Raw genomic sequence first — 13,604 nt, 5'->3', positions numbered from 1 at the left:
CCTATTTGAAAAGCTAGCTTTGAGTTGCTTTTGACGGGGTCGGGGACATGATCAAGGACGCGGTTACTAAATAGAAAAAAGGTTTCCGCCCAGATACTTAGTTTAGAATAAGTGGATAGTTATGAAATTTAGTGTGTAGGTAGATTGTGTGAAGAGCTAGCATGGGATTGCTTTTGAATGGGTTGAGGTCAATGGCAAGGTCACTTTAACTTTAACTAAAAGGTTTCCACCCAATAACTTAAGTAAGAATTGATAGACAGTAATGAACGTTAGTGTGTAGGTAGCTTATGTTAGCTTTGGATAGCTTTTGAGGGGTTGGATTTAAGGTCGATTATCTAAAAATTGAAAATGTCCACGCAATTACTTTAATAAGAGTTGGCGGATAGTGAAGGATCTTGGGGTGTAGGTAGCACATGTGAGGAGGTAGCTAGAGAATGTCTTTGAGGAGATTGATGGATAATGATGAAAGATGGTGTTTCGGTAGCTTAAGCGAAGAGCTAGTATGAGATTGCTTTAAAGGGGGTCGTGGTCAAGGTCAAGGATACTAAACACAGAAGAAAGGTTTCCGCCCAATTACGTATGTTAAATGGATATATAGTAATGAAAATTGTGATAAGGAAGCTTATGTGAAGAGCTAGCTTGGAATTGCTTTTAAGAGGAGTTGGGTCAAGGTATCAGTTACTAAAAATAGAAAAAGGTTTCCAACCAACAACTGTTAGGATTGATTAATGACTTGTTGTGTAGGTAGCTTATATGACTAGCTAGCTTGGGGTTGCTTTTGAGGGGGTTGGGGTTAAGGTCAAGGTAACTGTAACTAAAAATAGAAAAATGGTTTCCGTCCAACATCTTTAGTTAGAATTGATTGATAGTGATGACAGTTGGTGTGATAGAAGCTTATGTAAAGAGCTAGTTTGGGGTTTGAGAGGGGAGGGGTAAATCTCAAGGTCACTGTTACTTGTAATAGAAAAATAGTTTTCCCCTAAGTTATTTCAGTTTTTGGGGGATAGTTATGAAATATGGTGTGTAGGTAGCATGGGATTGCTTTTGTATAAATAAAGATAAAGGCTACTACATTTTCCCAATTCATACAAGAAATAAGTGGCTATAATACGTATAACCTATATTTAAAACCTGGTTTCGCCACATTGCGGCGTTTCTTATGAATAGTTGCACTGCACTTTTGAAAATTGCTGCTTGGTTTGAATTTAAAAGCTCTGTTTAACTTTTGTGATATATCTATTCATGTATGAGGTTTTGAGTATCGACTCTCAACCGCAGTCTTAAGAGGTTAGTGAATAGAGACCAATTGTCAATTAAACTCCTCCCAAAAAGCGTCTGTATGTTCATACATGTGAAATGTCTAACTGTTAACAAACCATTATGTGCGTGTACATATCTTGATGATGCGGACGTTGCCAGCTCAGTGAATCTCAGATTCCTAGGCGAGTTTCTTTCTCAGAAGGGCAACAGAGCGCTCATATTGCTCCCACTGTCGGCTGTACTCCTTCTGAATATCGTCGCCAACACTCGCAGACCCAGTATGTAAAAACATCCATTATTTTACAGTTTTCAGTTTTAGGATAATGGCGTTAACATGTTGCTAAAAACATCAGCGATATGGAAAAGGTTTTCTAATTTAATTATCTCAAAATATCAAAACGACTCTTTAGTATTTTTGCAACACCCACTTAAACAAAATTTAATTGAGAAAAAACTCATTTTCAATTACAATGGAACATTAACTTCAAATTTTGCAGATAACATCAAAGTTATATGTCTTTTATGTTATTTTCTTCCTTTTTGCTGCAGTTAAATGTCCATTTAGATTGCTATTTTGAAAAGTTTATTCGTCTGTCACCCAAATGACTCAAACACCTCGTCTTTACTTTTTGTACCTGTAGTTTTCTCAATAAATCTTACAAACATACAACATATCACACTATGAATAAGAAAGTGAACATAATAAATGCCGATTGTGAAATGAAACCCTTTGTATTATGACTCATAATTGATATGAATCACTTAAATATTGATAATTATCATATGGAGTTGCCTGTCTTGGAGTGTAATATGAAAATAACATCTTTTTACATTACACTAATGTAATTTAATAGGAATATTAGTACTGCGTTTTGGTCCGGGACGTTGAAATTCTTACAGAGTCTAAGTTCACGAGGCGAAAGCCATTTCTGATCCGTAAATACTAAAATTACAATGAACTACTATAAAATACATTGACTTCATTTTGCCCAAATTATTTCGCGTCAAACTTTTCTTTGAAAAATGAACACACACTTTCAATTTTTTGGGGTCTAATATGTCATGTGATCAATAGAATCTTCCATTCTTTGCCATTTGATTTTAACATTTAAGAAACTCATATTCGAAATATTATTAAGGTTACAAAAGGCTAGCTAACTTTGCCCTAACGTATATAATAACTTTTGTTATATATGGCCACTCGTGTAAAATCCTTTCAAATAAACTAGATCGAGCTAGCGTTACTTTTATCTCAAATCAGTAAAAAAGCAGCAGGAAGTAATGAAAAAATGAGCAATCACATCTAAGGATATATTCCCAACTTCCAATGTCTTTCTGTACGTGTTTAGTATAGAGAGCCTTGAACGCGTCACAACGGCCTCCTTGTCGCATATTAGTGAAATACAAAGCTCACAATTTTGAACATTCGACCACACAGAGCCAATTAAAAGCATCTTACTTTTAGAAACTTGTATAAACAGTCAGCTGTAATTGAAAATTACCAATACAGCATCCATGTAATAAAGAAGACAGTAAGTCTAATAGGGATGGTACAATACATTGCACCCCCAATAGAGACATAATGCATAGATGTTTAATACATTTGACAAATCAAGAGTGCAATACAACGCTGTTTCCGCAATAATTATTCCAACAAAATTTAATCAAAAACAGAGAAAAACAGAAAATTACAACTGTTTTTTGTTTAAGTTCACAGAATATTATCGATTAGATGTTTTTCACCGTTTTGAAAATTTCGACCGTTCTGTTATTTAAATCGATCACCAGCGCGCACTAAACTGGGACACAATATCAACGACGTCATTTCCAAATTTCAGATTGGCGCCTTTTTTCACTGAAATGCAATTTTAAATGTCATTTAATACTACTTTTAGGCATACAATAAAAAGAAAAATAATGTTTGTTTCAGTGTATGATCGCAATGTATTTAACCTTGTGGACATCAATAGGATATGCCGCTCGTGAAATATAACTCTTGGTGCTCAGTCGGTGAAATATATAATGATCATAAACTGAAACAAGCAATTATCCTCTATTTAGTGCTATGTCTTGGTCTTTGGAGACAATTAATTAGTTTATGTTTGAAAATACTCCAACTAATTTTAATCCCCGGATAAGACTGGAACCGGACATACCTTTTATATATGTTCCTTCATGTACATGATGTCGGTCTCGCGCGGCTGGATCTGTATCCAAAGCTTCATTATTTTATACCAAGATCCGACTCGGAACTCTCCACTATTATTTGTAAATCTTGAGTAATGTTCTACGTATGCAGAGTTTTGAGTTTAAAGGAGTTTATTTGGAGATAATCATGATGATTTTTGGTTTCGTTTGGTAAAATCAAATTCGAAGTGTTGGGGCCTTTTATATTCAACACATCATTGTAGCATACATACCAAGGGAGATAATGCCATTCATCTTCGAATATTGTTTTCTTTTCAGTTACTTAAACCACAGTATAAAATAATTATTCGGATTGATTTTAAATCAAAACAACCATGAATTACCATTAGAACTGTAATAAAATAATCTACTAAATATGTTTTGATTCGAAAATAGAAATAGAAAACCATTGAAAAATACGTATATAAGTAAACATTAAATAAGTTTGCGCGTCTCTCCTTATCCTGGATAACTTAGTCACGCTCCTGAATCCCCTTCTTGAGATTGAGGATGTCCTTGTCCAGGTTTTCGATGATTGACCCCAGTTTCGCCCTTTGAGCCTGGTACTTCTTAATCTCCTTCTTGTGGCCGTCATTCACTTTTTGAAACTCGTGAACTGTATTAGGAAACAATGGTAAGAATTATACCTCTTACTTTAACTACAACTTAACTTACTTTTCTCAGAGTAACACATCATTTGTGTGAAATTATTTCTAGAATAGTTTTTTTAAAGTATCTTCTTAAATTCAAACAATACATTAACATCCTTAATCTGGAAAGTACAAAAATATGGGATTGGCCATATAACAGAACATCATCGTTATAAAGCATAGTCAGTGAAATGTGTACTTTAACTGTAAACAAATGTCATCCTTATAAAGTAAGTATGAGTTATTTCGTTTTGCTTTCAAAATAAAAAGTTTAAAGATTAGCACGATTTAACGTTTTATATGATCAGAGGTATTCCGAAGATGTTGCGTTCATTGGGATATAAATTGGGAAATAAGGAAACGCAATGAGTTAATATAGCTGAGTGACTGACTACACAACAGCTGAAAACAATTTTACCATGCCTAAGCGAACTCGTCGTTGTTATTCGGATATATTTTCCTGAATATACATAAATTTGCATTAAGCAATTTCTGGCAAAGACACAATTTCGAAGCACACCAAATATATATCATTTTGCATTGAATAAACATAAGCTCTCCGTCTGTTCTCTGCAAAATGCAAATTAATGTTTATTCTTGGAAGAAAGAGTTACGTTAACTTTCATTTGCTAGAATACCCTTATTGGAAGAAAAAACTGCATTTGAAATCAGCACTGTAATACCCCTTATCTGCTGAATGCCATTATCAGCATTATTCATACAACTGAATAACTACTATTCATACAACTGGAAACGCTTTCTGTAGAAGTTCGACGACATTTCTTTAAATTGTAACACTCCTTTATATCCATTCCGCTCCAAATGGGACGCATAATCATTTGATTGTGTCCATCCGCCCAAAACAGTTTAGTCACCCAATGTCGGCACAGGGTATGGGTGACCAATACTTCTGAGACTTTCATACAGAAATGCTGTTCGGCGTGCAAGTTGTACATCTGATTTTTAAGATAATGGCGACTGACCTCGTGCAAAATTAAAGCACGAAACATGCTGAGAGACTGTAAAAATAATATAGTGGTGTCGAAAATTATTTTGATGACGAAAAGAATTGAAGAGGTGATTGAGAGATTGAACTAACATCAATTGAAAATACGCCAATACTGGACATGACTTATCGGTGTGTGTTATGTGCATGAAGTGCGGTTTGATTGGGGAAATGGTATGATGGTGTATTATATAATTATGAAAGATGTTGTCAAGACGATCAGTAAGTGGATTCCGCAAACATTAAGTGATTTTCACTTAATATCCGTCACTTGATGTCGCAAGTAGTAAGCTGAGAATGATTTATGATATGACACAAATAATACTGTATGAAAGAAGGTTTCACAACATATATTGACTTATAAATACTCTTTACATCATCCACTCGTACATACTTGCAACCATGCTAAGTATCGTTATGTACGCCTCCATCTGCATAGCAGAGATTGTTAGTTCATATCACACGCATCTCGTACACCTCTTCAATTATTTGTTTCAAATCAGACTTTAAAACCCCTGTAATATTCCCTTAGTCTCTAAGCACTTTCAGTGCTTTGTTTCTTGATAACAGTCGCGAAATTGTATACAGCAAGGAGTCGGCACCGACGACATCGATTGCAGAACATGTTAATTTGAACATTCATTTAATATTTAATATGCGATTGCTCGGCTATTTACACCTTAAAAAACACTGCAATATTGCTTATCCATTGCATTTCTGATATTCAAGATAATGAAATATATTCCATTATACTCAATAACCAAGTGCTTTTGCGCACATTCCTTCGCCACAAACGTGGCAGAGTTTTCATTACAAAATTCAACCTAGGGCAGTTGCGAATGTTTACACACATCAAATAGAATTGTATAAATACTATATATATATATAGAGTGACTTATTTCTCTCGACGCCAACTTTACCATTCACCCAATCTTTCAGCACAATCGGTGTTTTGATTTTTGTAAAGTAAAACCTATGTGAAAAACTACAGAAACAAGCTTAGTAGCAAAAAGTTTAAACCCGATTTAATGGCACTTGGTAAACGCCATAGAACAGAAAAAAAATCACGAACAAGAAACACGGAAGAACACCATAAAACTCCACAAACACCACAGTGCATACATACTATATATATAAAAATAGGTATGTTTATCAAGGTACCGCCTTACACTTAATCTATTTAGCTCTGATAGTCTGTGTCAGGTTTTAACTCTCTGTCATTTAAACCTCCGTATTTCTGTAATCAAAGGCGTTTTGGCTAAAAATGTCATTCTGCAAGTTTTTTTTTAACTGAACTTGGACGCAAATGGCATTCTGTGCACATATTTCAAATTGTGGGTGTCAAATTTTTTACTAAATTTTTCGAAGATATACCGACGACTCAATTAAAAAAAAAATAGGCAGAAATAATAGGCAAGACATGGTACATTTTGATCAACCGGATAAGATAAATGCAAGTGATAATTTGGTTTAAATAGTGAAATGCATTACGTTCCTTGTCAAATATCTGACCTTTTAAACAAAGCAACTGGGTCCCAAACCCGTCCTTGCACTTTTGAAAAACACTATCAATTAGTCCCACCCAAAACTAGCTCAATCTGATAGTCGGTATCAGGTTTCCAGTTCCACTGTTTGCCATCCTAGCGTATTTGCGTCTGTAATTTTAAGGCTTTTAAGCCAAAATACCATGGACATTTTGTGTCTTTGTAGACAGCAGACGACTCAATTTAAAGTAAAAATGCTTTAGTTCTGAAAACCAGGAAATAATACCTTTGATCAATCAGCCAAGATAAATGTGTTTATGAGTACTTTCGAGTAATTGACAAACCTGGATGGAAATTGAAAAATGTCATTTATTCACATTAAATGATGTATATCGTTACAAACGAACAATATATATAGCCGAAACAAAGTTGGAGGTAAATAAAACGCCCTCTAATAAAACATATCAATAAAACAAAAGCATTATGTAAGACAAATGGTAAGATAACAGTATAGCAAAGGTAAGATAACATTATAGCAAAAAGTAAACCGATAATAGGAAAATAATATGAACGCAAACTGGTATGGCGTATAAGCGAAAATGGAAAGGACCTTATTAGGTATGATACGGTAAAAACGCACTTGCCTATATATTGGGTGAGATAAGGTGGGATAAAACGCTGCGTAAATCGGGTTAGCATAAGTTATCTGTGAAGTTATTGCGTTGTGTTATCAGCGAGATAAGACGGTTAAAAATACTATCAAAATTGTAAAGTCGGTACTAATATTTACTGCGTAACGAGATATATCCCTTGAAAGTATTATAAATAAATTTATTTCTTAGGCAATAAATTAAATTTTATGACTACTCTCTTAAAAGCATGAGTTGAGATCATTTGTTTCGAGTAATTGACAAACCAGGATTGAAATTGAAAATGTCATTTATTCACAAATAAATTAATTTAATAAAACGCCATTAGAAACCCCAACCTCAACTCATTCGCTTTAAGAGAGTGACAATGTGGACATGATGTAGAAACAATCAGTGACTAGTAAATTAAAATTGACAATTTCAAATATAGTGAATAAGGCGAAAGAGGAGTCCACAACTCCAATCTTTAAATAGAAATAGAACGTAAAAGAGAGAAAGAGCCCACAACTCCAGTCTCTAATTTATGTACCAGCCCCACAATTCTAGTCTCTGAATAGAAATAGCACGTAAAAGAGAGAAAGAGCCCACAACTCCAGTCCCTAAACTATGTACCAGACCAACAACTCCAGTCTCTGCATAGAAATAGTACATAAAAGAGAGAAAAAGCCCACAACTCCAGTCTCTAATTTATGTACCAGCCCCACAATTCTAGTCTCTGAATAGAAATAGCACGTAAAAGAGAGAAAGAGCCCACAACTCCAGTCCCTAAACTATGTACCAGACCAACAACTCCAGTCTCTGCATAGAAATAGTACATAAAAGAGAGAAAGAGCCCACAACTCCAGTCTCTAATCTATGTACCAGGCCCACAACTCCAGTCTCTGCATAGAAACAGTACATAAAAGAGAGAAAGAGCCCACAACTCCAGTCTCTAATCTATATACCAGGCCCACAACTCCGGTCTCTGCATAGAAATAGTACATAAAAGAGCCCACAACTCCAGTCTCTAATCTATGTACCAGGCCCACAACTCCAGTCTCCAATCCATGTACCAGGCCCACAACTCCAGTCTCTGCATAGAAATAGTACATAAAAGAGAGAAAGAGCCCACAACTCCAGTCTCTAATCTATGTACCAGGCCTACAACTCCAGTCTCTAATCCATGTACCAGGCCTACAACTCCAGTCTCTGAAAAGAAACAGCACATAAAAGAGAGAAAGAGCCCACAACTCTAGTCTCTAATCTATGTACCAGGAATCTCAACCAATAAAATCACATCTTTTTACATGACATGTAAGTGACTCTAGCACACAACCTTCATGGTACAATCTTTAATGCTAAAGAAAGACCATTTGTCGAATTGTTGACACTTGTGCATACACACTATGATATAGATGGTTCCAAACCAGTAAAACATGTTAGATGTCAAATAGGTTAGGGAATCCTATGATAAATGTTTAAACCTATGTAATGCTACATGTATGATATAAGTAATGCTTATTCAGAGCAGTCACCAGTCTTGTGGTAGGATGAGTACAAAATTTCGGATTTCATACAAAAAGGTTTATGCATTGCCAAAAACAGTTCGTGTAGACCCAAACCAGTTTCTGACCAGCCAGATCTACCCGCGGTTGAAGGCGAACAGTTCTACTCAACGCGGACTCAAATATGAAGTTGAAGCGTGCTCATGTTTGAACGTACACCATGGAAGCAGGTTACTCAATTAGGGATAGTAGTCGACCAGAAGAACCCATACCTTGCAGCTTGTCCATACTTATAAGATTATAAAGACTTCTACATCAGCTATTGTTATTATAATTGAAGTTTTTAAACACAATGATATTGAATATGTATATATATCTAACGTTCATTCAATATGTTATAACCGTTATGATACTACCACAGAAAAGGTACATACAAAGGTTTCATAATAGTTGTCGAAAGGTAATTCATCTTTGACCAATGAGCTTTAAAGAAAGTAACTGTGTGGCAATACAATATGAAAATGAATTATCAATTTTGAAAAATCTAACAGCATTGCATAATTGTCGTATTACGTCATTCGATACTGGTTGAGAAGCAGTTTCCGACGGAAAGCAGTTTCCGACAAATCGCTTTTTCGCGTACCTTCTTTAGATCTTCATAAAGAAGGTACTGCAATTCAACTATATGGTAACTAGGCAATCTAAAGTTGAAATTCTTACCGAGACACGTAAGAAACTTTTATAATTATTAAATGTTTAATGTTTATTTTTCATTTTGTACACAAACTTGCACGTGGGGGATCTGCACGCGCAGCGTATTGCGCATGCGTGTGAACCTTATTTGCATCTATGAATAGCTACAAGGTTTTCCTTAAATAACTTATACAAACGATGATCATTGTGTACATATTTGTGAACACTGGTGTCATGCTTGTTTCGCATCCACATTCACTTAAATATAAACAAACACAAGTTTCCATTAGAAATGAATAAAAAAAAATCATTGATATTCAGTCTCTGCCTGATTTTCGAGTATGAATTGAATGTCGTAAATTTTAAAGTTTAAATTTTTCGTAAATGCTGAAAAATTAAATAACATTTCTCTTATAACAGTCTTATATTTACTTTATTAAATAAACGGATAATAAAAACACACAACAGGCACCTTAAATATGCCCCGCATTCAAATTGTCGGAAACTGCTTCTCATCATAAGCTAATCAGAACAGTGTAAGTACCCTCTTTGCGCCCCTATTAGATACACTTTATGTGACGTCACACATGTAAGAACTATATCGACAATAGCAGCTTGAGCTGTAGTTATATAAAATATTAACAATTTTAGTAGATATTTAAACACGTTTAAATAATTCAATAAAAACGTTTAAAAACTGTCGGAAACTGCTTCTCAACCAGTACAAATTATCCCACGTTCTTCAGCGATTTATCCTTTACCGATTTTCGGTTTTCTCCTTTCGTCGGTAATTTTCTTTTAAGCTCGTATGCTCGTATGGATCCAGATTCATACTATATTGAGCAACGAATGATGGGATATAATTTAACGGTGAAGCCTGAAGGATTACCCCGACAAAAGAATCCGTTAACATTGTTACTTCTCCAAGACGCTAAGACCGATACTCCCTGAAAGTTATTCGGACCTCTTGATATCTTATCGGATATATCCGCGACCCGATGGTCCTTCGCAGTGACCAAAATGACTGTCAATGCAAACATTATTTATCCATATATTATCAACTTGTAAGAAAAAACTCTTCACTAATTTAGGTAAGCCTTACCAATAGAGCCATTAACATAAAAGGGTTCGAGCCACTGTAAAGGCTTGCATTTGTATAAGTTATTTCAAGCTAAGTTCTAGAGTAGAATACTGTGTTGATACACTTTCACTGCTTTTGGCATAGGCATATGGGTGATGAAGTATTCAGTGTGTGTGCTCGCCGCCAAAACATAGGGTGTTATTGTGTTGGTATATTTTGGAAACTCTCTGGATATATATTGCAGCATATATGCATGCATTGTTCCTGCACTGCCGTTAGTGGAGTGTTTCTGTAATGTTCGTAGCAGTCAGGATGTCCGATTAAGGTAAAACGGGGTTACTGTTATCGACACAAGTTTCACTGGTGTTACTGGCAAATATTGATTCTAGGAGTTTCCTCATCAGTCAGATCGTTTTGGAGTAAATATTTGTGTTTAGACACCGTCCGAGTCGGATTGTGATTCTCCTGGAATGGTCGCCTCTTAGTGGAACATGTAGAACAAACCTGAAATGATAAAATTTAAATAGGATTTATACATAACCAAACAGGGCGGAAAATAGCGGTTAATAAGGTGTATGAAAAAACTTCGTGAATACAAAATCTCCATAAATGATATATTGCAAAATAATATATAAGAGATGGACTTTCTATTCGAATAACAGCAGGTTTGAATTATTGTTTATCCAAGAGTGTTATTTTTCGTTTGATTATGCTTGCTTGTACATTAGAATAATAGAATAAGATTTCTTACCAAATCCTAGCCAGGTGAACTATAATCCCTCCTATATATCTCCTATATATCACTCAATAACTCCCGTTTATTGTCGAGAATCTTCGGTAAACAATGTTGTTGTTTTTTAAAGTGGAAATCTATTTTTTGTCACAAATTGACTTTTACTATCGGTAAAACATCTCGCTGATTGTTGCTGTGTCGTATAATAATCCATTTTTCACCCTGCTTGCTTTGTTAAGCATAATTATCTGATGTTCTGCTTGTTTTAGGCGACAACGCTTGAATTCAAGGGAGATCAATCGTATGGCTAAAGTTCTATATACAGAAAGGAGTTGCTACATCAGTTACGAAATACGTAAATTTCAACAACACTCATATTCGATTGATTTACACTTTATTCCACTTTTATATTGCTGATCAAGTGCCTTTATGTTCATATAAAAGAGTAATAGATAAATTCCATTACAACTCAACATCAAGACATAAAAAATAATTAAATAAAGTCTCCATTATATTTCACTCATATTTCATTGCAGTCGCTCTCCTATACCTTTGGCTAAGTACCCTTTATCGCTTCAAAAGTTAGTCATTGTGTCAATTCGGGTTGATATTGATTTAAATGTGTTTGGCCAGGGATGAATCCGTTACTTTCATTTGGACGAGTTTCATCATGAATTTATAGATAAGCAAAGGCTCGATATAAATGAAATAGAGTTGCGATCATTTTGGAGTTGGTTTTAAGTCAACTAAGCTATAATCCACAAAGTGTCAATGCGCGGCAATCAGTGACAAATATATGGGTATTGAATAATATACGACCGTCGATTGCCTGATTCCCCTTTTGTTTTGTGTATCCGTTGGCACCATCGCAGTAATTATTCTTCATATTAGTGCACAGTAGCATCGTGACAGTAATTGTTCACCATTTTGTTGCATAAAAGCACCGTGACAGTAAATGTTTTCCGGACTGTTTGCAGTTGCACTGTGAGAGAAATTGTTCTCCGATTTTTTGTACATTGGCACAGTCACTCAAATTGTTCTCCGTATCTGTTTCTGTGGCACCGTGGTAGTTATATTTCTCCGTATTGATTTACAGTGGAAATGTGACATTAATTGTTCTCCGTATTGTTGTGCAGTAACATTGTGACAGTAGTTGTTCTCCGTGTTGTTGTACTGTTGCACAGTTACATCATTTGATCTTCGTATTTTTACAATCGCATTGTAACAAAATTGTTTTCCGTATCTTTGAACAGTAGCATTGTAACGGTAATAGTTCTTGATGATATGGAACATAGGCACAATGACAATTGGTGTTCTCTGTTTTGCTGCACAATGGCAGTAATTGTTTTCCGACCTGTTATGCAATGGCACTGTGACATGAATGTTCCCTTTATTAAAGTACAGTGGCACCGTGACAGTAATTGTTCTCCGTATTGTTGCACAGTGGCACTGTGGCAGTAATTGTTTCCGTATTGTTGCACAGTGGCACCGTGACAGCAATTGTTTCCGTATTGTTGCACAGTGGCACCGTGACAGCAATTGTTTCCGTATTATTGCGCAGTGCCTCCGTGACAGCAACTGTTTCTGTATTGTTGTACAGTGGCACCGAAACAGCAATTGTTCCGTATTTTTGTACAGTGGCTCCGTGACAGAAATTATTTTTGTATTGTAGTACAGTGGCACCGTGACAGCAATTGTTTCCGTATTGTTGCACAGTTTATCCGTGACAGCAATTGTTTCCGCATTATTGCGCAGTGGCTCAATGGCAGCAATTGTTTCTGTATTGTTGTACAGTGGCACCGTGACAGCAATTGTTTCTATATTGTTGTACAGTGGCACCGTGACAGCAATTGTTTCCGTATTGTTGCACAGTGTCACCGTGACAGCAATTGTGTCCGTATTGTTGCACAGTGGCACCGTGACAGAAATTGCTCTCCGTATTGTTGCAAAGTGGCACTGTGACAGCAATTGATTACGTGTTGTTGCTCAGTTTCTCCATGACAGCAATTAATTCCGTATTATTGCACAGTGGCACCGTGACATAAATTGTTTCTGTATTGTTGTACAGTGGCACCGTGACAGCAATTGTTTCCGTATTGTTGTACAGTGGCACCGCGACATTAATTGTTTCTGTATTGTTGTACAGTGGCACCGCGACATCAATTGTTTCTGCATTGTTGTACAGTGGCACCTTTACAGCAATTGTTTCTGTATTTTTTACAGTGGCACCGTGGAAGAAATTGTGTTTGTATTGTTACACAGTGGCACCGTGACAGAAATTGTGTCTGTATTGTTGCACAGTGACACCGTGACAGCAATTGTTTCTGTATTGTTACACAGTGGCACCGTGACAGCAATTGTTTCTGTATTGTTGTA

This window comes from Mya arenaria, chromosome 13, assembly GCF_026914265.1.
Source record: "Mya arenaria isolate MELC-2E11 chromosome 13, ASM2691426v1".
Classification (NCBI taxonomy): Eukaryota; Metazoa; Mollusca; class Bivalvia; order Myida; family Myidae; genus Mya; species Mya arenaria.
Note: the sequence above shows the minus strand (reverse complement) of the source record.